Below are 25385 nucleotides of genomic sequence, written 5' to 3' on the forward strand. Positions count from 1 at the left end.
TTTTTTCTTCTGTTACACTCATTTCTTGGTTCTGAAGAGCATTAATAAAATTATTAATTTGCTTTATCTGTATATACATTTAAATATATGAAGGATATATATTTTTAAATACAAATACAACTTTTAACAATAAAACTATGGACTGAGGTTCACACTTTTTTTGCCTTATCTGCTTGGTAATTGTATTTCCTATTATGTAACTAAATTCTGTTATTATTTGCAGTAATTTCCTCATGTACTTTTTGCATTTCCCCAAAGTTCAGTTTATTCATTGCCACCAAACTTTATAACTTTTCCATTCTGATTATTATCTCTCCAGTTGCCTTGTCTACTTGCACTGGCTAAAACTCCCAGTACCATTTCAAATAGTAGTTGCAAAAGCATTTATATAGTGCAGCAGCTGCTGTAGATTTCATGGGTATCAGTAGCAGCCAAATCCTTGTATTGCCTCTTTTCTTTTTTGTAAATTATCCAGCCTACTTTCCTCTCCTTTATCCTTTAAACTTAAAAACGGGTTTATATACAACTCTAATGTTCACACTGTCTCTTCAAATTGTGTGTTTTGCCTTTTAGTATGCCTTGTAATTCTGTTGTTGTTGTTGAAAGTGGGATGGAATCTACTGGGCTAAACACTTAGATAAAAAGGTTTAGTGTGCGGTTTTACATTTATCTCGCTCAGAGTTATGCTGTGTTTATTGTTTGCTGCAACTGTGGTATAAGAGGGTAAAATTTGCTCTTGTGGTTTCTGTCTCTCTTGTTATCTTTGGGTGTCCCTAGAGAACTCTTGTTTTGTTTTGCTTTCTTTTTTTTTCTTTTTAATTTTGGGTTGATATTTATTTTTTATAAATAATTTATATTTAGAGAAGAGCTGGAAATATAATTGAGTTCTTGTATACTCTCTACCTAGCTACCACTAATGTTAACATTTTACATAACCATGTACATTTATCAAAACTAAGAAATCAACATTGGTATAATATGATTAAATAAGCTAAAGACTATATTAGGATTGCATCAGTTTCTGCACAGTAGATTTAAAAAATTTTTTTTCCAGTTTTATTGAAATATAATTGACATATAACATTGTGTAATGTTAAGGTATATAATGTGATGATTTTATACACATATATAATGCAAAATGCTTAGCGCAATATAGTTCATCAACACATCCTTCACCTAACATAATTACAATTTTGTTGTTGTTATGGTGAGAAAATTAAAGCTCTATTCTCATCCTTTCACGTATACAATACAGCATTGTCAGCAGTACTCACTATGCTGCACTTTAGAACCATGGAACTTATTTATCTTATGATTGAATGTTTATACCCTTTGACCAACATTTCCTCATTTCCTTCACCCATCAGCCCCTAGGAGCTATCATTTTACTCTTCGTTTCTGTGAGTTTGATGTTTGTAGATCCACATATAATTGAGATCAGGCAGTATTTGTGTTTCCCTGTTTAACTTATTTCACTTAGCATAATGCCTGCGAGATGTATCCGTGTTGTCACAAATGGCAATTTATTCCCCATTTTAATGGCATTATATCCCACTGTATATATTCACCACAGTGACAACTGCTCAATCCTTTGTGACTTCTTTGGGAGACCCACAGTGGCTTCAAGGGCTGTTGGGGTGTTCAGTGGCATCTTTAGGATGAGGTGCTAGGGATAAGGACAGGCAGTGGTGGTGGCAGGAGCTGGTGGTGTGCATATATTCAGCTGTGAGGGGCCAGCTGCAGGTGCCTTTGTAGTGTTAGAGACTGTTTGCAGACACACACAAAGTGGTGAAGGCCAGAGCCGGCGGTGGAGCTAGGATCAGTTATGGGTGTGCTGGCAGCTGTGCGGTCCCTTGCTGTGTTTGTGCACTTTTGTGGCTGCAGGGTCTCCCCATGAACACACACATGGCAGTGGAGGCCAGTGAAAGGGGTCAGGCCAGTGATGTACAGATGCATAGTTGGAGGGGTTAATTGGGAGGAAGCCTAATGATGCAGGCCAGTGAGAGGAGATAGGGCTGTCTCTGAGCCCACAGGCGGCTGTGGAAACCGTGGATGTCGGTGCACTCCTGTGGCAGCATAGTCTTCCCATAGGAACATTGTAGTGTGTATGTAAGTGATGGGGGTCTGACTGTGCTGGATGCACAGCTGGGAGACGAGCTGGAGGGGAGCTTAGTGGTGCAAGCAGTCACAAGGGCCAAGGCCAGATCCAGGCCACAATCAGATTGGAGGCCCTAGCAGTCAGTGTGTACTCTTGTGGCTGCAGGGTCTCCCCTTGGGTTTGTGTTCAGCAGTAGAGGCTGGTGTTGGGAGCTGGGCTGGACTGTGCAAGATGCACAGCTAAAGGGCTAGCTATAGGTTAGCCCAGTGGTGCAGGCCAGTAAATGGACATAAGACTGAATCTGAGCCCATACACAGCTGTAGGGGCTTAGACTGCAGGTTCACACTTCAGTGGCTGCAGTATCTCACATGGGCATGCCCATGGTAGTAGAAGCTAGTGATAGGAGCCATGCCAGTAATATTCAAGTACACAGCTAGAAGAGTTCACCTCAAGCGCGCACATGGCAGTGGGGTCAGGCCTGGGGGTTTATAGGCTGGTGTCTTCCATTTGAGCAGCCACAGGGGCCTGGGCTGGCTGCCAGTACAAATGCCTCTTTAAAACTGGGACTTTTTGGAGACTTTGATTCTCAAACGTGTCCACACTGAGCCTCTAGCAATTCACCAATTATAGTTTAGGTGTTCTTTCCCTGGTCCTAGTTCCCATGAAACAGAAAACCTCCATAAATTGTTATCTTCTTTCTTTCTGTCTGTCTGTCTCTTCAACTCTGGGGACAGAAGTTTTCCCTGATCTCAATTCTCTTACAGATCAAAGAAGAGTTGCATATTTTCAGTTTGTTCATCTCTTTTTTTCTTGTTGTGTGCATGGATGACAACTACTAAGCACCTCATATGTTGGACCCCAAACCACAAGTGCCCCTCCAATTCTGTATACTTAATTCCCTCCTTGAAATATCTAGAGTGATATCTGTTTTCCAATCAGGACTAAATCATACATCACAAAAATTGATAGAGGTTAACCATATTACCTAAAATTATGGTAATACCCATCTGACAAATATTAATATAAATGGTTGAATATTTTATTTCCATTGTGTCCAAGTATTATGTTTCCAAATTTAAGGAAGGTCATTCAAGAAAGAAATAAATGGAGAGAAGGAAGAGAATGAGATAATGAAGAGGAGGGAGAGGAGGAACAAGAAAGGAAAGAGAATGGAAAGAAAAAATAAAAAAAATGGATAGAAACTTTGGATGCTGGTTATTAAGAGGTTAATAGTAGCTTCCAAAAGAGATTTCAGACTCAACCTAGAAGACCATTTCAATACAAGACGTCAAGGAATAAGAGTGATAAACATATATAGTGTATACTTCAACTACATGTTCATTTCCTTTTTGGAATGGTAGGAAGAAGTAATGCTATATATAAAGGCTAACTGGATCAAAGGGAAGTTTTGGTAGTTATTTTGTTTAGAATGGAACATTGTTTGTTTAAAATGGGATCAAAGGCCGAGGGTCAGAAGAGTGATTGATGGCAGGAGAGAGAGATTAGACATTTGATAATGTATTCTCCTGGAGGATATGGAGAAGGTTGGATTTGAAAGCTCCAGTATTTTAAAAAATGATGCTATTAAAGTGTTTCCCCTCCTGGGAAAAGTTTAGGTGTCTGTTATAAAAGGACACCTTTTCCTTTGGGCAAAATAACTAAAGCAAAGCTAAGAGATAGGATTGCTATACCAGGCATCTGAAGGTATGGGGGATGGTCCCTGCACCATTTTTATACATATAACCTTGGAAAAGTCCTTTAGTGCTCTCTGTGTTACTTACCTCATCAGTAATATAAATATAATAGGGATTTGGGGGAAGCTTAGTGAGATAATGTCTCTAATGTGGATTTAGAAATAAATTTTAAAAATTAGTTTCTTGCGTGTACAGCCACTGGCAAGAGTGATAAAGTGAACATTTGCGGCAGGTGCTATGTTAGAGGATCCTTCAGGAAAAGACATTCACACCTTTAAACTTGTGAATAAGCCAACATAAAACACTGCTTACGGCTTTTAAATGAACTCTAAATTGCTGTTTAGACATTGTTAGCACACTCAAAATACCTACTTGGAAATAATCTGGGATTAATTTATATTTATTAATACAAATCTCAAGTTCCATCTTTAAACCAGGCCAAATAATGAGAGCTTTTGCAGTTTCCATACTTATCATTCTGAAATCACATTTAATTTGGAAATACGTGATTCAAAAGGAGTTTTTAAAAAGAGAATAGTGTTTTAAAGTAAAAATCTTTATCGTAGGGAACATTCTGGCACAAGATAATTTGTGTTTTACAACTCAAAAAATCCTTGTCTGAGTATAAATTTCTCCATAGTCTCTTTTGTAATCCTTTCACTTTGAAATGTCTTTTAATTAGAACTGTATATGTTCAATGATGTATATGTAAAATGTATATTTTATTTTGTCTTAATCAGGAAAGTCTCCCACCTATGACATCAGTATTCAAATCTAATTTTTTTGTGTGTTTCCATTTCCCTTAGTTTCCCTCAAAGCCTCAGCACAACCCATTCGTATGACAAAGCATGTCCCTTGTAAGAGAACATTTTTAGACAGAAGGGAGAATCAGAAAATAAAGAATTTGATAACTATAGCTTTGATGGGTAGTAGAGAAAAATATGGTGAAATCAGGTAACAGCTGTGTAGAAGAGACAATGCTGTGTTCAGTAAACTATTTCATTTTTCTCCCAGGGCTCAAAGGAGGATATATATCCCTGGTACTTGATGTCTATGTGGGGTCATGAGATAACTTCCAACCAATGGAAATTGAGTGATAGTGTTGAGCCACTTCCAGGCCAGATGCATGCAGAAAACATCTCCAATCTATGAATCTCCTTTTCCTTCCTCTTCCATGGCTAATTTGATGGTCTTTTGTTGAGAATAGTGAGGCCAAGATTCAGGGAGACTGTGTCTATGAGAAATTGAATATAGTAGAGTACATTTTAACTGTAGTCCTCTTGTCCCAGTAAGTTGGACTCTGATGTTATTGACCATTGAATTTTGATCTCAGTTACTTGTTACCATAGTACTTGTTTAGTTACTTGGTACAAACATCATTTTCCATGTATAGCTTATCTAGACTTTTGACTTTGAGTCCCCTATTTAAGTCTAATTTTTCAAAACTTTTTATTTGGTCACTTTTAGAAAAGGAATCATTTAACTCCACAGAAGCCATACTTAAAGATCCCATTTTATTTATTTATTTATTTATTTATTTATTTATTCATTCATTCATTCATTTAAGAGAGAGCGTGAGTGGGGGGAGAGGGGCAGGGGCAGAGAGAGAGAGATTGAGAATCTTAATCAGGCTCCAAGCTCTGCACAGAGCCTGATGTGGAGCTCGATCCCATGACCCTAGTATCATGACCTTAGCCAAAATCAAGAGTCAGACACTTAACCAGCTAAGCCACCCAGGCCACCCTTCACTGCCCATACTTTTTGTTAAAATGTTACAGATTTACCTTATGTATAATCACGGAAAAAGAAGGGGCACAAATTTAAATTTGGTTGTTTTTAGGACAAGATTCTCTAAGGCTACATGGTGATGAGAGTGCAATTATGATGGGAGTTTTAAGGAAGTGAATCTCACAAGGTACAGGACCCAGTCAGTTCTTCTAAAAAAATACTACTTCTCACTCCAATCTAGAAAACCAGAATCTCAATTTATGTATTTTATTAACATGTAATATGTGGTCCTTTAGTATTTGATAAGACATGTCTAACAATAATTTAGCATTTTGAAGACCATTTGAAGACCATGTAATCAGAGTGTTTAGATCCCAAAGAATAAAGTACCTGGTATTGTTCTTACTGTGTTGCAGATGAAAGCAAACTTCAAAATTCTAATTTTCAAAGAATGCTAAACAGTTATGGATAGAAAAATGCTCCACTGTTTTCCTACTCACAAGCAGTAGAGTTAAGACTGAAACTGCATGAGTGTTAGGTATACCTAACCTCAGTGTAAGTGAGTCAGTGTAAGTGATTTACTATATAGAGAATATATAATGAGAAAAACTCCAGTCTGTATTTAAAAGAGGGGGCTCATTGTAATTATGTAGAAGTCTAAGAGTGACTTCAACATACAAAATTTAGTGTATATAGAAACAAAAATTTAGATTCTGAGTTGTACACATGTAGAAGATATAATTATATGGAGTTAATGTGATGTCAATGAATAGTAAAAACAAGGAAAGAAAAGAAAAGAAAAAGAGCTTGTTGAAATATAAGTTTGAAAATGTTTTGGAAGAAAATTATCATTAGTTAACATTGTAAACTCATTGTGTTTGGAATCCTACCTTACCTTACAAGAGTTTTTGACCTTCCATAATACTCAAAATTATTGGATGATAATTGCTTGCAAAATACTCCCTGAAAACATTCCAGTGGGACTGCCAAGTGGCAAACCAAGACTTATATAGGTGTTAATATTACCAAATGATTGTTGAATGAAAAACTAAAAATATTATTCTTAAAAGGTGTATTCAGCATCCTATGAAACTATAAAATATACAATACAAAATTTGGAAACAGTTCTGAAAAAGAAAACTGATATATTTAAAATGTGTTGAAAGACATTATTTCCTGTATGAGCACAGTTACTCAATTAAAAGTTAGGTTAGGAAAGGTGAAGTCTTAGAGAATGTGTAATATGAGAAGACCATATAATCATTAATATTTATATAATCATGAAAGATATGTATGAAAAATGTATTTTAACATATTCTCTTCTCATTTTCCATACCCCTGTCAAGAGTCATAATGAGTAAAATCCTTAGGAGCTGTAGCCGGCCACCCCAACCCATTATCTCTTTTTAACTGATACACAATTTGTAACTACTATATCAATGCTTCAGGTAATCACTTATTTTAAAGTTGAAGGGGAAGGAAATTAAATATGGTAATGAAACATCTGGTCACCTTCTAAAATATCATTAGTAACATGGCCCTTTTCTTTCTTGGGTTATGTCATACACTTGCTTCAGGTAACTGTGAGTTACAACTTTACGGTTCATACAATTTTATAGTCATTTGTTTGTCTTTTTTCTTTTTTGGCTAAAATAATCGATCAGGCAAATGGAATATAATTTTATTTTTAAAATATGAGAAACAGAAACAAGCATTTACAATATGGATTAAGATAGGATAGATTATTTGCAATAAATATATTGTAGAATGATATAAAATATCTTCACATGTTTTATTGGATAATACATACTGAAATCGAAAGAAACTAGGTAATGTCTTAAATAGTTTTAGCCAAAATTGTGGGTGTGTATGCACATACATACTACCAATTCAAATATATGTCAAACATATATCAAATACATATATACATATATTTTAAATATATATGTAAGGTATATACATATATATGTAATGCATATATTACATATATGTACACATATATGTGTGTGTTGTATATATATGTATATATCTCAAAACTAAATTGGTAGTTTTGAAAAACACTGCTGTAGATTTAAACAATCAGCATATCTTAACAATACTGAGTTGGTTGCTCAAGGTTGCTTAAGAATGACTGAGAATAATTCCTCATGTTTAACATGTGGAAAATAAAACACATTTGGGCATTCTATATGGTATTAATATGTATTTTCTTTTTTCTCCTGAGACTTTCTTATGAGTGAGGCAATTTTTTTACAGCTTTCAAAAAATGAAAGAAGTTATATAAATATGTTGCTATGGAGAAATCCTTGCCTACATAATCTTTTCTATTTTCTAAGTGACCTGATCAATATGCATTGTTGCCCAAAGGAGTGTTTAAAGTTTTATATAAGCACACATATACATATATACACATATTTTCAGTACATAATTTCAGTGTACACACAAATATACGTGTGTATATATATATTTGTGTATACACACACACACACACACACACATATATATATATATATATATATATATATAATCATCTATATTCATACATATTGTATGTCCTCAATGTTCTGTTACTGTTACCATAGTTTCTACTCAGAATGAGGTCCTTGCCTTCTGGACTTGAATATTTACTGCTAATTTCTGGCTTCTGATACTCTGACCCCCAAATCTTATTACATAAACCTTGTAGATTGTTAGGACACTTCATACCAGTTCTGCTTGTTTTGTCTGTTTGTAAGTATTTGCACATAGTTTGAAATAAGCCAGATTTCTCAGATATTTTCATATGTGATACATTTAATTCAGTTTTGATGCTGTTTTTTCTCCCATATGATTTCTAAGACTTATAGCAAAATAATTTAGACTAAGTTCCCACCATACCTGTACTAAATTATGCAGGGTGAATGACTGATAGAGCAAATAGAGGGAATGGAACCTGAGACGTATTAGGATCTAGAATATTCAAGCCCTTAAAACTATTCCTAAATAGTCATATCTATTGTAATGGTTCTGCGTATTCCAAGGTATACGTTCATGTGTTTAAAGATAATTTCCTTAAAATAGAGGTATACCTGGTGAGTCTGTGAGAGTAGGGAGAGATAAAACTGGAGAAAACAAGTCATGAGAAAGTAGAATTAAGGAAAAGTAGGGGAACTCAAAAATAGAAAAGTGAATCATGATTATGATGAAATGGCTAAATACTAGTGGTTAATAGATATTTAACTTATTAAAGTTCACTTCTATTTGGTAGGTATCATTATCTTCTTTTTTACCTATGAGAATTAGAAAGGTTAAGTAACATTTCCAAGTTCATTGGGCTACAAATTGACAGTTTAATTCAAACATAGTTGATTCAGGAGCCGAAGCTCTTACTTCTGGGTGACAATGTAATGTGGGAAACCAGGCACTCTTACTTGGGAGGAGGGGGTCAGAAGCAGACTGCTAATGCTGCTGTCGTAGGGTCTTCACAGGGACTCCAAGGTGACTGGACCTACTGAAGTACCTTGAACAGTTTTCCAATTACTGTTACGTGTGGTGGTGCTACTAATACCCTTGTTCTTCACACTGCCGTATATATTCTTAAAATAAAGTTTTGTTAACACAATAAACCTGAATGAGTTTCTATTTCTTACGCCCTGAGATTCTAACTAAAAATATATAGCAGTAGTCTTAAAAATAGCATCTTAAAATGCAGGTACTTATCTTTGTTAAAGTACAAATTCCTTATATTAAGGTCCACTCTCATTTTCTGAGTCTAGTTTTGTTTTGTTTTCTTTTACTCTGGGAGTGGCTCCTTTGTCTAATTTAAAATCCTAGTTAGGGGCACCTGGGTGGCTGAGTCTGCTATGCATCCAACTTCGGCTAAGATCATGATCTCATGGTTCCTGAGTTTGAGCCCTGCATTGGGCTCTGTGCTGACAGCTGGGAGCCTGGAGCCTGCTTCAGAGTCTGTGTCTCCCTCTCTCTCAGCCCTTCCCTTGCTCATGCTCTGTCTCTCTCAAAAATAAAGAAACATTAGGAAAAAAATTAAAATCCTAGTTAAATGAACCAAATCTTCATTAGGTATAAATATTTAAAATAATTCCATTTTAACACTTTTTTTAATTTTATTTATTTTTTTTAGTTTTTAAATCCTTTTAGTCAAAAAATTTTTGATCAGAAATGTCTTTCACTTATTTTTATTTTCTACTATCTGTATATTTATAAATATCCATTCTTCTAATTTTTTTTTCTTTTGATTTGAGTGTAGTTGACAATGTTACATTAGTTTCAGGTGTACAACATAGTGATTCAACTTCCTTACACACGATGCTGTGTTCACTCATTAAGAAGAGCTGACTTCAGTAATAGGTACTATATGAGCATTCTCATCTTATTCTGAATTTCAGATCATTTTTCTCTCTCTGGCCTCTTGTTTCAGTTATGTGAAATGTTTGAAATGTGTGTATTAAAAACATGTTTCCCTCACTATCTATCTTGTGCATTCATGTGATGTAAATGTTTAATGAGAGATTCATCTTCCGGTTAGAATGTAAAATGTCTCTGTTCAGTCACTCAATCTATCAATAACACAGATCATCATATCTATTTTTAAAGTATCATCATAAACTCTACTCCTGCTTAAAGAGCTACTTTAAGCCTCAGATACTTGCCATTTTCCAGAACTGAATTAAGAAAATGATTCAGCAAGCTTACCCACTTCTAGTATGCAATGATCTTGAATAAATGTCATATATTTATATACACATATATATGTATATATATATATGACTGTAGATATGTATTTTCCTATAGAGAGAGATATATAGTGTATATATAGTATATCTATCTATCTATATGTATGTATAGGGTACTTTTTCTATAAGAATTTTAGCCCACTGCATGCCTCATATTTAATATATTCTATATATGTCTTTTAACCCTGCTGAAGCTTTGTGAATATTGATTACAGAAAGACTGAAAAAAATCTTTCCAAAACTCATGGAGATATAAAAAAGCAAACCTGGAGTTTAAAGTTAGAAATGGAAGCTAGACATTCTTTTGCGTATCTCCAGTGTCTATCTAGCTGAAGATCTAGGTATCCATTTCATATCCCACCAGTATTCTCAGAGGTCTACACAAAAGACTCAGTGTATCTTCTGGACAAAAATTGACATGATTGGCACCCTCTGCTATCTGAACTAAGGCAGCAGGGATGAAAATATCCTGATCCCCATAGGTGGTTCCTCAAGCTCAGGCCTGAGGCATTGTTTCAGAATGGAGTAGATAATGCTACAGTTATTATATATAAAAATAGAAGACTTCTCAACTTGGCATTTTCCATGAATGCTGAATTCATTTTTTAAATGGGGAAAACTATATAGAGTGGACAGATAAATAACTCTAGAAGACTATTTTCTATATGCTCAATGCTCATGATAGGCTTGGAAATTTTCCTTTTCACATGTTCCGTGTTTAGTCACACAGCAAATGACTATTTACTTTCCCAATTAAGTTTGTGCTCAAGCTATTTGTGTAGCTCAAAGGATGTAAGACACAAGAGAGATTTGAGTTCAGTCAAAGGACAAAAAACAAGATATGTAAGAAAGGATGATTTGTCTCTAATTCCTAGCACTGGAGTTGTTCCAAGGCTACAAGACAAACAAAAGTGAATTTAGGACAGCTGCAACAGAGAAGCCCCTTAAGGTCCCCTGCCTTAGTCTAAGTTTTCCAATTCTGGTAAAAAGTTCTAGAAACACATTGTAGAGAAACAAATGCTTGCCATAAACTTTGCATCTCCGTAGTGGTCCATTTATTGTTAAGCATATATATTGGAGTATGTGAAGAATTGAAAATGATATCTTGATAAAGCTGTTTCTAAATGATAAAGAAAGAACAGAATCTAAAACCAGCCATCCCAACTGCATTCTGACCCCACTGAATGGTTCGGATCACAACCTTTTGAGCAACAAGCTCAGAATCAGTGAAAAACTCATGTTAGATTCTGCTTTTGACTTTGCTTTCCCACCACTGTGCCAGATGGTACGTTTACAGGTGTATTTTTATAGCTGTTACTTACTTAAAATTCTGCATATAAGAAGCCAATTTTCTAATTTGCTCTTTTTAAAAGTTGATAGAGTATTTGAAGTAATTATAAGTAATTATTCCAACATTTATCAAAATAAATACATCAATTATAAGAGACAATTAATTAACAACCCCATCATTCATTCCTTTTTTATGAGTGTAGCACATTATTCAAAGGAAGGGTATCAGGAACAAATGACAGAAAGATTTTCATTAATTTATTAAACCTCAAATGTTTACCATGTTTTATCAAAATGTGACTCAGAAAAAATTTATAGTATAGAGGTTAAATTCTAACAGAGCCTGGTGGGTGAAATATACTAACAACAGAATGAGTACTAAAGCAGGAATAGGATTTTCAAGAACCAGTTGACAACTTCACCACAGTTATATAAAAACACTTTATAAAGTAAAATCACTGTGATGTCGTCTCTAAAGCCATGTAAAGTACACTATATGCTGAGGTTGTTGCAAATGTATTTTATTATTTTATGGAATGTGACCCATGCTTGAACAAAAACGTTCAGCATCTTAAGTAATCAACATTAAGAGTATTTATCTTGAATGTTTCCACTCTTTTATGTACTCTGACCTTGCACTTTGATACAATTGCTGGTTTTATATTTCTCTACATGGCATTTATAGATGAAATGGAATCATTAATCACTCTAAACACTTTCTTACATGGTCTTTGCAACAAACTTACTTTGAGTTTACACAACATAGCTTTTTAAATGCAAATAAAGCTTCCTAGTTTCCTAAAATGTCTTTTCTCTCAATGGAGGGGATTAGATATTGGTATTCTCAGCTGCAGACTCCTGACAAACCCATTATATTACCACTCTGTCCTTGCAACAGTCACAGCCTGTTAAAGGAAGAGGTTGTAAATTCTAGCCACTCATTTTCCCATTTCACTATCCATAGGAGCTAGTGAAAAGATGGAACTCTTCAGTTCTACCCTTTTATGTCAGTTAAAATAATAGCCAAATTCATTTCTCCCCCACAGGATATAATTGAGATATAGGCAATGATTCCAAGCAACACAGAGCATTTTTGTAGAAGAGTCAAATCAGTCTCTCGCTCTGCACAACTGCCAAATAAAAGGCTTTATGATTTTGTTACTTGCATGGGAAATGTTCAGAGAGCACTGCCAAGTGCAAGGGTGCTTTTCTGTTTCCCACTAGTCTTCTGTCACAATCTATCCATGTGCTACAGTGTTACCATGACAGCTTCCTTTATCATACTTTATTCAAGGACACATAAACTGAAAGGAAAAAGATCAAACACATAACATTTTTCTCAAAGATGTTTATCATAATATGTACATAAAAAGCAAAATATATGTAAAAGCAGAGCTTTCAAATACAAGTAAAAAAAATACATCAAGTGTCTTCACTTTTAGTATTTCAACTATTGGAGACATTTGATTTCTTCTGTGACTGAACAGAATACCAGCCCCCATATTTGAGAGACTTAACATAATGTTTGAATTGAACATGGCACTTTAATTAAGATATATATGGTGAAGACAGTGTGTATTTATAAAAATATCAGAGATGATTGTGCTAAGCACTTTTTAAAAATTTTTTAGTTTTTGTATATTTAAAGTTTTACGTTGTTATAAAGGATATGATTCCTACTTCCTAGAGGAAAACAAATAAGAAAGCGGGTTTCTGGGACACATTTACTGGTTGCGTATCATTTAGGAACCCATAAATACCAAATAAGCAGAAAGTCAGATTTCACTAAAGGAAGCATTCAGTATTCTTTACTGTATTCTCTTGGGTCTACAAAGACATTCCTACAATTAACACTTAACAAAACGAATTTATTCAGAAAACTGAAGCTCCCCAGGAAACATTTGGTCATCAACAGATTATACCGACTATAATAATGTTTAGGGAGAGATAAATATAGCCTGCGAAGAGGAACATGAGCATTGCCTAAACCCACTGGGAGCAGATCTTGAGATTTTTCACAGTGGTAGGTGTTTATCATTCTCAGTTAAGTTTAATATGAAGTTTGAAAGGACTACATGAATTTTCAGAATTTTTGATTCAAAAATCACATTACTTAATTAGATCACATTAATGTGTATCATATTTGCAGAAGTTGTTGAAAAGTGTAATGGAGAAAATTAGCTAAATGTTTTTAAGGAAAAATCATCCAATACATATCCCGTTTCAGTTTAAAAGGAATAATTGTTGTTGTTGTTTTTTAATTTAGAATCTAGGCTTATGTGTAATAACAGTAGACAAACTCAACAGGCATTTGGTCTACCTTTGTATCTCATCAGGAATCTTTTTTTTAATTAATATTTCATACAGTAAGTTGTATAATCTTGCACTTCAAACTTCTGGTAAAAGATAGCCAAATTATTTTATAACCTGTTACTTCTTTTTTTAATATGAAATCTTCCTGGCTGACTTAACATTAGTTTGATATATCCACTAATATCTAATGTCTGATATAAACATTAGATTTATATATCCACTCAGTTTTTTACTAAAAATTATATCGCTGTAAATAATCAATATGAATTTATAATCTGGGGGTGCCTGGGTGGCTTAGGTGGTTAAGTGTCTGCCTCTTGATTTCAGCTCAGGTCATGATCTCACAGTTTGTGGGATTGAGCTCCATGTCGGGCTCTGTGCTGACAGTGCAGAGCCTGCTTGGGATTCTCTCTCCCTCTTTCTCTGCTCGTCCCCCACTCTCACATGCTCTCTTTCTCAAAATAAATAAACTTTTAAAATAAAATAAAATAAAATAAAATAAAATAATAAAATAAACTTCTACTCTGGATCCCACATCTTCTCTTCTCAAATCAAATATCAAATATTCTTCCCACAGCACACCAATTCAATTATTTCATAATTCTGTTTGTCTCCTCTTATATTTGTCTAGCTTATAAATTTTACTCTTCAAGTATTCTCCTTAAAAAAATGGCAGAATGCAGTAGAAATTTTACTACTTTTGCTATAAAAAATAGTAGTTGAGTGTTTCTCAAAATACTGTTCCACAGGGTTATGTTCCACAAGTGATATTTAGATATGTTTATGGGACATCAGTTCTGTTATAAAATATATACGAGAGATACTGTGTTAACAGGTTTCTAGAAAACAGAACTTATAAAATGTTATTAATTACCGATGGAGTATCTAAGTAGTCAATATCATAGAAACAGAAGGCAGAATAGTGGTTACCAAGAGAAGAGAAAATGAGAGTTGTCATTTCATGGCAAATGAGAGTTGTCATTTTGTTTTTGAGGTACATATATTAACACCTTAGAGAAATATATATGCAGTATATTTTGATGAACTACTGGAGCTTCGTTATTGAAGATTAAGATTATAAGACTTTAGATTTATCCTTATGAGAGCCAAGTTTCTATTTTTCTAACCTATCACTTCCTCATGGAAAGATGATTTTTAACTTAATTATTTACCTAAGAACCCATTTAGGTTGGTGCTATCTGGAAGATATGAGAACTTGTCTACTATATCTTCATCCAAATATTTAATAATATATGCTTTATAGGATCTAGATAAAAACAGAATTCTGTGCATCTTGCTTAAGACTTCCTCCTTGACTGCTTTTGTTTTATAAAATAACATTATGTTATTTTCTTTATTCAAAAAGATACTTAAGTCCACTTTCATTCAGATAATATTAGTCCATATATAGTATCAGGTCATGAAAATGACTATGTCAATGACACCTGGGTGGTTCAGTCGGTTAAGCATCTGGCTTCAGCTCAGAGCATAATCTCACAGTTGGTGAGTTCAAGCCCCCCATCGGGCTCTGTGCTGACAGCTCAGAGCCTGGAGCCTGCTTTGGATTCTGTGTCTCCCTCTCTCTCTGTCCCTCCCCTGCTCACACTCTTGTCTGTCTCTCAAAAATAAATAAACATTAAAAAAATTTTTAAAAATATGACTATGTCAAATAGAACGTTAAAATCACAGCATGCCATATCCAAGCTACCTTTTGCTCTATTGGCCAATTACAAAATATTTATAATTCACTTTGTCGATATTTTCCTAATAATCTCAGTTCAAGCCTAGATATGTCCATGGGGCACCTGGGTAGCTCAGTTGTTTAAGTGTCCTACTTAGGCTCAGGTCATGATCTCACCATTTCTGAATTTGAGGCCCACATTGAGCTCTGGACTGACAGCACAGAGCCTGCTTCAGATCCTCTGTCTCTGTCTCTGTCTCTGTCTCTCTCTCTCTCTCTCTGCCCCTTCCTGGTTCTCTCTCTCTCAAAAATAAATAAACATTATTTTTTTTAAAAAAAAATCCTAATTATGTCCAAATCTTTGTGATTTCTTTAAAAATGAAGAAACAATTCAATAATTTTATTATAATGTTTATAAATAAAACCTCAAATTTCTTGGGGAGGAAAATTATAAAAAACAAAAATAAATACAAATGTATGGAAAATAAATACATATATCTAATTGAATATCACAAAATAAGATTGACATATTCAGTAAATTTAATTACGTACAAAGCCATAGCATTACTATGGAAGGTAGAGAAAATTTTTTTATCATTTTGTCAACGTAAGCTGGGGGTCCATTATTAACCCCTGAAACAGAAACAGATTTAAATTTATTACCTTATTACAAACCTCCTTATGTTTCATGCATTACCTGTCCCCAAATGTAATTTAAATATTATGCTAACACAATAAGATTAAAAACATTACACAGAACCAATTTATTCAGAAAATATTTTGAAGTTTTACTTTTAATGTAAATACTTTACCATTTATTTCACCTGCATGAACATTAAGTTCACATTGTCTTTGTAGACCTAAACCAACCTGTATTTAAATAGACTTATGAATGCTAGGAAATACATCAATTCATGATCTTTCAAAGGCATTAAAATCTATAAAAGGGTCTCATTTATGTATAAAATCCTACCCTTTATTTTTTGCTTTTTTATGTATTGTGATAAACAATTAAATTCCATTTTGGTCTTTTTTTTTTTTTCTCTAAGAGCACAGAGTTGTTAAAAAGTCTATTAGAATCCATTACAGTAGTGTTTATTTACTTGTACAGTTTTCTCTCCATAGTTTCTCCTTAGAATATACCCAGCTTCTACAATTCTGATTTGGTTATTTCTGGTTTTTAGTGAAGGGCACAATGCTCTATTTATAGGGAAGATTGTATTTGTATCTGTCCTAATGAAAAATGTTATTTTCCTCATTATATTAGTTTCCAATTGGAATAGGGAAAATTGTAAACTTATCTGAGCTGATTTCTGATTATGACTCCTGCTGGTCTTTAAGTGTTGTGTTTATTCTTACCAACCTCAACAAACAGAACAATCACAATAAGTAAATAAGACTGTATCTGCAATCTTGTGGTCCATTCAATTTATGAGACATAGAAACATCAATATTTGAAAAGTGAAGAGAACTGTCATTTTGCAAATGTCCATTTAAAAATAGGCCCAGCTCATGTAGGCAAGTGAATGTGGAAGTCTGTTATAAAACAGCAAACCAATGTTTCTCTCTCCTCTCATAAAAGTTTGAAATGGAATACTATAAAAAGTACAATTATATAATGTTTTCTGTAAATATTAATTATATATTCAGAGTCATGCAATGTGGTAGGAAATAGTGAATTTAAAACATCTTAATTAATCATTTTGACATGTAAGGGACAAGATTCTCAGCTTTTGTGCTTTGCTGATAGAAATGATATTGTCTCCCTCTTACTGTTCACCTGTAATGACAGAGATTTCATAAACCAAATACCTCCCACTTCCACCCACCAAAGGTTGACACCATTCCCCAATTTTTCTTAGTTACTTTTATTAAATAAGGCTGGAGTTCCTTTCTGTTTTTGCTCCATGTGTTTGAAGTGTTGCTGACCTTCACTTTATAGATTGTAAGAAGCAACTGCATTAAGATACCTATAAAAATCAATCCGTCAATCTGAATGATTATTCTGCTTTCAGAACTCTGCTTGAAATATAATTTAAAAAACCCTGCTGTACCAGTCATTATCAGGAATTATCATTATGTAAAAGACACAGTTAAGCACTTTTTGTTACCAATGAGCATGTCCCAAAACATAACACAGAAAATTATTGGTTGCATTTTTTGAGATCTTTGCAAAAAAACCAAAAAACCAAAAAAACCCAACATCTAGTTTTTCCTTCACCCAACACCTAAATTCAAATTAATAATTATAGCAAGATACAGTTAAGGTGATTAACTGTTTAACTGAATAAAGTAAAATCAGAGGTTAAATGAGAATTAAATCCAGGTAGATTCTATTATATATATACAATTAATAATTGAGCATAGAACAGGGCAATGTTTAGGATTGTTATGGTTATTTACTGCGGTGAAACAAATCAACTCATCTTCATTGGCTTAAAAAATACTTATTTTTCTCATGAATCTGCAATTTGGATAGGACTCATCTGTGTCAGTTAAAACAGCTCAACTGGGGCTAAAGAATGCACTTCCAAGATGGTTCACTCACATGGGTAGCAAGTTGTTGGATGGTTGTTTCTTTTCACATGGGCTTGTCTATGGGGTCACTTGTTCTTCCTCATTGCTGGGGTTCAGGAGCAAGAATCCTAAGGGACAGAACATGGACGATGTCAGTTCCTTAAGGTCTGAACTCATAATCTGACCTAACGTCACAAATGCTTTATTCTATTGGTCAAGCAGTTACAAAGACCAGATACAAGGGGAGGGAACATATATCTCATTCTGGCTGAATGGGTATGGGGGACAAAATGGGGCCATGCTAAAACTTTCCTTTTAATTTCATTATCAACACTCTGGACAGCCACGTTTAAATTCTAGTATAGTGGTGTTAATCGTTTATCAGCTGATGGGGTTTTGGGAGTGATGGTGGGGGTTCAGAGCTGATGGCCAAGAAATTTTTCAGGAATTCTTGAAGATGTCTTTGGTGCAAAAAGGCAATTTTATTAATGCTCAGGGACAGGACCCATGGGCAGAGAGAGCTGCCCTGGGTTTGTGACACGTAACACATTATATACCTTCAGGTTAGGAGAAGGTTAGGGATAGATTAAGTCCCCAAGGTATTTTGGAAGCAAGCTCTCTAGGATCTTGAGGGGCTAGCTGCTGTTAGGAAAATGTCATTTATTACTGTTTAGTAAAACCTCAGTCATGAGACCCTTAAGATGTATATCAGGGGGCCATAAACTTGGAGTATGATTGCCAGCATATACCTTGGGGGAGTTAAGATAAAGCAAGTTTTCAAAAAATTTTACATGTTAAAGTAGACTTACAGGATCCTGAAGGGTCAGGATAATGTTAAGTCAAGATTCCCTTTTGCCCCTAGCAAAGTGTCAACACTGAGGCAGCTGGACTTCTTAGGAGGCCTATTTCAAGGACTTGTCAATGGGCTGTAGACATTAAGGAAATTTAATTTTTCATTTGCCTTAGTTTTCCACATCACCATGGCAAGCACTTAAACCCCTTTCCTTTGTTCTTGGATAGCCAGGAGTGTCAGAGGAGTATCACACTTATCCCACCCTGGGGGTGGGGAGATGCTGTTAGCCTGTACTTTGCCCTCTGCTTGCCCAACACTCCCTCATCATCAACAAATGTAAAATATATTGCTGAGACATTCTCTAATCCAATAGGGATAGATTTCCCCAATAATTAGGCTGCTAACACTTGGTTTTATTTATTTGGCAGGCTCTGTGGATGAATACTGACCCAAAATAAGTTCATCAGATTCTCTCCTCTTGGAGTTTGAAATTGGGTCTGAGATATAGTCCATCATCTTTGAAAGTGGATTGAAAGTTTATATAAACTCAGGAATTTTGCAGAGACTATTTCAGGCTATGTGCACACAGAGGAAGTGAAATCAACTTAAAGAGAAAGAAAGCTGAGAATCCAATAGGATGTAAGAAAGAAAGAGTAAATGAGAAACAGAAGCTGTCTAGATACTTGATTACTGACTTTCCAGATTCTCTTCCCTCGGTCATTTATGCATTAATTCATATTTACTTAATGTGTCTATTGAGCCTGGTCTTGAGGATATCATGATAAACAAAAAAGACAGTGGCCCTGCCTCCAGGGAATCTGCCTGACTATGAGGGAGACAGTAAACAAACAACAAGATGCATATATAAGGAAACAGGACACTTGCAGATCAGTACAAGCCTTTGGGTAGAAGGTAGGTTTTTCTTAGGTAGTGTGCTCAGGAATGGTCATTAATTTCATGGTTAGCAACATACTCTGCATGGATGTCCTGTTCGCTAAATAATTGTGATTTTTATTATAAGTTCTAGATAAAATTGGCCATAATTCTGTGCAATGCAGATCCGAAGTAATTACTTATTCAGTTATAATTTTCAAACAAAGAACTGATAAGATTGTAATGGGGCTTTAATCCCAAAGATCTTTTACTATGTATATTATAGGAATGTAATTTTTCCTTTTCTCTTTCTTTTCATTAACAAAATATTGTCAAAGCAAAAAAAAATCAGTTTTTAAGAGCTAAGGCTTGTGGTTCAAAGGCCTTCTGTGTTTGCTAATTGGCTTTACCCAAAAGTAAAGCAACCTTTCTCATAACTTGGTGACAGAATATAGTTTCACAATTTGGAGAAAGGTGCCTGAAATCCAGCTCCTACTCTCCTACAGATACTGCAAGAAAAAGGTGCTGTCTTCCTTGATGATTACATTTCAAAGCTGTGCCTCCCAGGTCCCTGAGAAAAACATTTCTGCCTGGTAAAACTGGCAAGAAGTTTTTAAAAAGATTTACATCTCAAAGGAAAGAGAAAAAATTTGCAGTTACAACTTTTCTGAAGTAAATGATGCTTAAAGCAAAGGGAGGTCAGAGGCCTTTGTGTTTAGGGGTAGATTCTGTAAAGGTGAAGGATTGGAGAAAGGTCACAGGTTTACTGGCAGAAAGAAGCTTATCTAAAGTTTGATCAAGCTGAGGGAAATGTTAAGGCCATTTTGGTCAATACTTTACCATAAAATGATAATAGGGCTTCATGAATGGGATAGATAGATAGATAGATAATAGTATGGATATTTATTATAGATACTATACACATGTAATATATTTTTATGCATAGAACAAATAGTATGTAGAATGTAGTATCACCTATGTAACCTAATACATACATGAGCATAGTTGACTGTATATACTTATATATATAATAATATTAAAATGGGCTTTTATTCCAAAGAGCCCTTAATGTGTATAACATAGCAATATAATTTTTAACACGTGTATATACATATTCATAATACTAATCAAAGCTTCACTTTTGAAGTGTTCACACCCTTTACCAGCTATTGTTTTAAGTATTTTAAAGAGCTTAATTATTTTAATACCCTAACATCACAAAATAAATATTATTACATTCATTTTAAAAAGAAAAAACTGAGGTGTCTGGCTGGTTCAGTAGGTGGAGCATGGGACTCTTGATCTTGGGGTTGTGAGTTCAAGCCCTGCATTGGGTGTAGAGATTACTTAAAAAAATAAATAAAATCTTTAAATAAATAAATGAATAAATAAATAATAAATACATAGAAAAAAATTGTGGAATAGAGTCGTTAATGTAAGATCTGTGGATAGGTAACAAAAATGATAAAAACAGATTTTTGTTAACAGAATTATTTTACTCTGAAGTGGGTGAACATAAACAGGTATCACAACGAATGAATTTTACTCATATTAAATATAGGACTAGAAGAACAACTTCAGATAATTGAAAATAAAAATCTAAGAATTGCACTTATTTGAAAAAATAATCTAATTTAAATATAGCTAATAGAGCTTTATTACAGTACCTTTGCTGACTAAATCCTAAATTTGTGTGTGATAGTGATGAGGAGTCCATGCTTGTCTGTGAGAAAATCATCTGTGTTGACAGAAAAATAAATTACAAAAAAAATCTCATTCATAAAAGTGCTTCAATAAAAACAGTAAAAATAAAATCTATTAAAAAAAACTTCATCTATTAAGCTGTTCCAGTTTTAAACTAATAAATGGCAAATGCCTTAAAACTTGAAAGGATTTCACGCAGTTATGAGTTAGATGTTTTTGCTTTTATTTCATTAAAGGCAGCACTTTACCCCATTAGAGAATCACTGATGGCAGTGTTCATACAATATGCTCTTCGTGTTAAACAAAGAAAAGAAAAGAACAACTAGATATAATTTAACAAAGTCATATGGTTTTGAAATATAATTAGAAATAGTATAGATTAATACAATTTAAAGAAATCAGTTCTTTACAGAACCACTGATGTGACTAATTTACTTAATCCAAAAGGTTGCCGTTTGCTGCATCTCTTGAAAACATCATTAAAATATACTACATTGAATCAGTAAGGAAGTATTTTCATCCTTATAATTCACAGTGAATATATTCTATATTGTAGTCACACTAACTGCTTCATATACAAAATTTTACTTAATCCTTACAACAACTTTCAATGATTTCTGTGAAGTTTTGGGGTGATGGGGGGGGGTTGGAGCTGACGGCCAAGAAAGAATTCTTGAAGATGTCTTGGGTGCAAAAAGGCGATTTTATTAAAGCACAGGGACAGGGCCCGTGGGTAGAAAGAGCTGCATTGAGGTTGTGACGGGTAACTTATTATATACCTTCAGGTTGGGAGAGGGTCAGGGATAGAGTAAGTCTGTAAGAAATTTTGAAAGCAAGGTTTCCAGGACCTTGAGTGGCTAGCTGTTGCTAGGGAAATGCCATTTATTAACGTTTAATAAAACTCCAGTCATAAGACCCTTCAGATGTATATCGCAGAGCCATAAGCTTGGAGTCTGATTGCCAGCATATATCTTGGGGCAGTTGAGATAAAGGAAGTAGACTTACAGGATAACGTTGGGATACTGTTAAGCTGAGATTCTCTTTTGCCCTAGCAAAGTGTCATCATCCAGGCAGCTAAGGTCCTAGAGGGAGGTCACATTGCCTGTTTCAAGGACTCGTCAATGGGCTGTAGGCAGTAAGAGAATATAATTTTTCATTTGCCTCATTTGCCCACATCACCGTGGCAAGCACTTAAACCCCTTTTCTTTGTTTTTGGGTAGCCAGGAATGTCCGAGGAATATCACACATATTCCATCTGGGTGTGGGGGTGTGCCAGCCTGCCCTCAGTTTGCGCCATGCTTCCTCATCAATTTCTATATAAGGAACCAGTTCCCTGAAAATGGTTAAATAACTATCCCAGAGTAATATTAGTAGTAAGTGGTAAGCTAGAGTTTAAAAGAAGGTCTAATTTTATTTTCTTTATCTTATTTTCTTTATTTTTTTTTGAGTTTATTATTGATTTTGAGAGAGACAGAGAGAGTGTTAGCAGGGGAGGGGCAGATGGAGGAAAGACAGAATCCCAAGCAGTCTCCATCGAACTCACAAACCATGAGATCATGACCTCATGTGCCCAGATCAACAGTCAGATGCTCAACCGACTGAGCCACCTAGGTGCCTCCAAAAGAAGGTCTTATTTTAAAACACATATTGTGTTTGGGACAAGAAAGCACATTGTGGAATAGTGATTGTTTATTAATACAAATGACGATTGCTAAAACTGCTTATTAAAACAAGTAGAGTTAATGTGGATAAAGCAGATTAAGATATTTTTATTACCTATGTTTGTTGAATACCTGATTATTCACCATGACCTTTTGATGTTGTAGTCCTTTCAATACTGTTGTATATGTACCAACTAGATTAATTACTACCTATGTGAAAATATTGTGTCTCAACTATTGTTGTATAACAAATCACACCAAAATTTAGTGTCTCAAATTATGATTTTATTTTGCCCCAGGCTTCCATAATGACTCAACTGGGCAATGGTAACTTGAAGCATTTTACACAGTTGCACTCAGATGTTGATTGGGACTGCAGGCATACAAAAATGGCTCACTCACTTGTCTGGGGATTAATAGTGACTGTCTGCTGAGAGCTCATTTGGGGCTGTCGATGTGAGTGCCAAAATATGGCCTTCCCAGCCTGACAATCTCAAGGTGGCCAGACTTCTTACACAATGGCTGCTGCCTCCAGAGTAAGCATCCTAAGGGACATGTTCAGAAGTCACAGATTGTAACTTCTGCTGCTTTCTACTAGGTACAAGGAAGTCACTAAATTCAAAAAGAAGGGGTACAGACTTCATTTCTTAATGAATGTTATATCAAGGAATTTACAAATATGTTTTAGCACTTCCACTATTATGTTGGAGATATGCAGATAACATGAAATGGTATTTCCAAATACAATGGGAAAGATCTATAGCTAAAGCATATAATTTATTTTATAACATATAAATGATTTTTCTTATATTTTATTTTGCTTATTTTCCTGTTTGAATGTAAGATATGCTTATTTGCCAACATTTGAAAAATATTTGGAAGAATAATGAGTCTTTAAAGGATCTAAAGTTTGTCCTTGCTTCGACAGCACATATAGTAAAGGTATCTAAAGTCTCCGATCCAAAATAGCTATGTTCTTTTGTGTTTCTTTCTAATTCTAATAAGAAAAAAAGTCTTACTGAGATTAAATTATATAAAATATCATTTAATATGTTTCTCATTTTATGAGTATGCTGCTCAGTTTTTTTTTTCTTTTATTCTCAGTGGCCCCCAGGTATCCAGACTATGCTGGGCCTCATCTGCACCCCAAGTCGGGCTGCATGGAAACCAATTCCTCAGGAATCCCCTCAGAAAGTGGGAGCATTGAATACATGCTCTGCTCATGTCTTTCTCCCTCATGGGAGGGCTTGTGGGCTTTATCAGTGTCTGTGTGCAGCATTATGGTGCCCACCTCTTTTTTGTTCTCACTGGTCTCCATGTATCTAGGGAATTCCTGATCTCCTGGTACTTTTGATGAGGGAGCATAAGGCAAGCTAACAACACCCCTCTCCCCCCCCAACACACACACATACACACACACACACACACACACACACACACACACCAGGGGGGATATGTGACATTTCTAGGTGCTCCTGGCTGCCCAAGAACAAAGGAAAGGGGAATAACCAATGGCTAACCAATGGAGATCATAGTCATGTAGGATGTGAGTCTCTATCAGTTTACAAATGTCTTAGTAAATTACAGGAAAAAAGTAATCTTATCAATAGCCTAACCTCCAGAAACCCATAGACTCAATTTCCTGGAGCCCTAATATCACCTTCCCCTCCATGGTGATGTGGGAAACAAAGGCAAGACAAAAATATATATAAAATCAAATTTTTTTTTATAACCTGTGGCCCATCGGCAAATATTTGAGACAGGCAGAGTACAACAATCCTTCAGTAAACTGCCAACTGTCTTGTCTTAATGCCTTACTAGAGAGAAAACAACCTTAGTCTCATAAGAGCAAGGCTTCTGGTATCTTATGAGTCCTCTTTAGCATATGAAAGTCCTTTTGGAAACTTTCCTTTTGCCTTTATCTCCTCCAACTCCACAGTATATAATCAGTCACCCATCACACCCCCAGTGCAGCTCTTTCTGCTTATGGGCCCTGTCCCCATGCTTTAATAGAATCACCAAAGACATCGTTGCACCAAGACGTATTAAGAATTCCTTCTTGGCCATCAGCGCCAGACCCCTTGTCTCACTCCAAAACCACATCACTGTGAGCCATGAGACAGAGCTAGTGCTTCAGATAGCCACCTAAAAATGTCAGAACATTGGATATACAGCCCAAACTTCTCTTTTCCTCCCCAGGAAGAAGAGAGTTGTTTTTCTCTTCATCACATGGCACTGTGCCAGAGGGAGGGACTATGGTGAGAGTGTGCCACAGATTTTCCTGCCAGATTCAGTATAAC

At 35.0% G+C, this 25385-nt stretch overlaps 1 long non-coding RNA gene across 1 annotated transcript in view; it reads right to left on the reverse strand.

Moving 5' to 3' along the window:
* Positions 1-18165, reverse strand: part of LOC113600795 (uncharacterized) — a 58717-nt gene extending 40552 nt beyond the window's left edge. Inside the window, exon 1 of the long non-coding RNA XR_003421887.2 lies at positions 18086-18165. This is a non-coding gene — a long non-coding RNA (uncharacterized LOC113600795). The remainder of the gene's footprint in view (positions 1-18085) is intronic.
* Positions 18166-25385: the final 7220 nt, after the last annotated feature.

This window comes from Acinonyx jubatus, chromosome A1, assembly GCF_027475565.1.
Source record: "Acinonyx jubatus isolate Ajub_Pintada_27869175 chromosome A1, VMU_Ajub_asm_v1.0, whole genome shotgun sequence".
In the NCBI taxonomy this organism is placed as follows: domain Eukaryota; kingdom Metazoa; phylum Chordata; class Mammalia; order Carnivora; family Felidae; genus Acinonyx; species Acinonyx jubatus.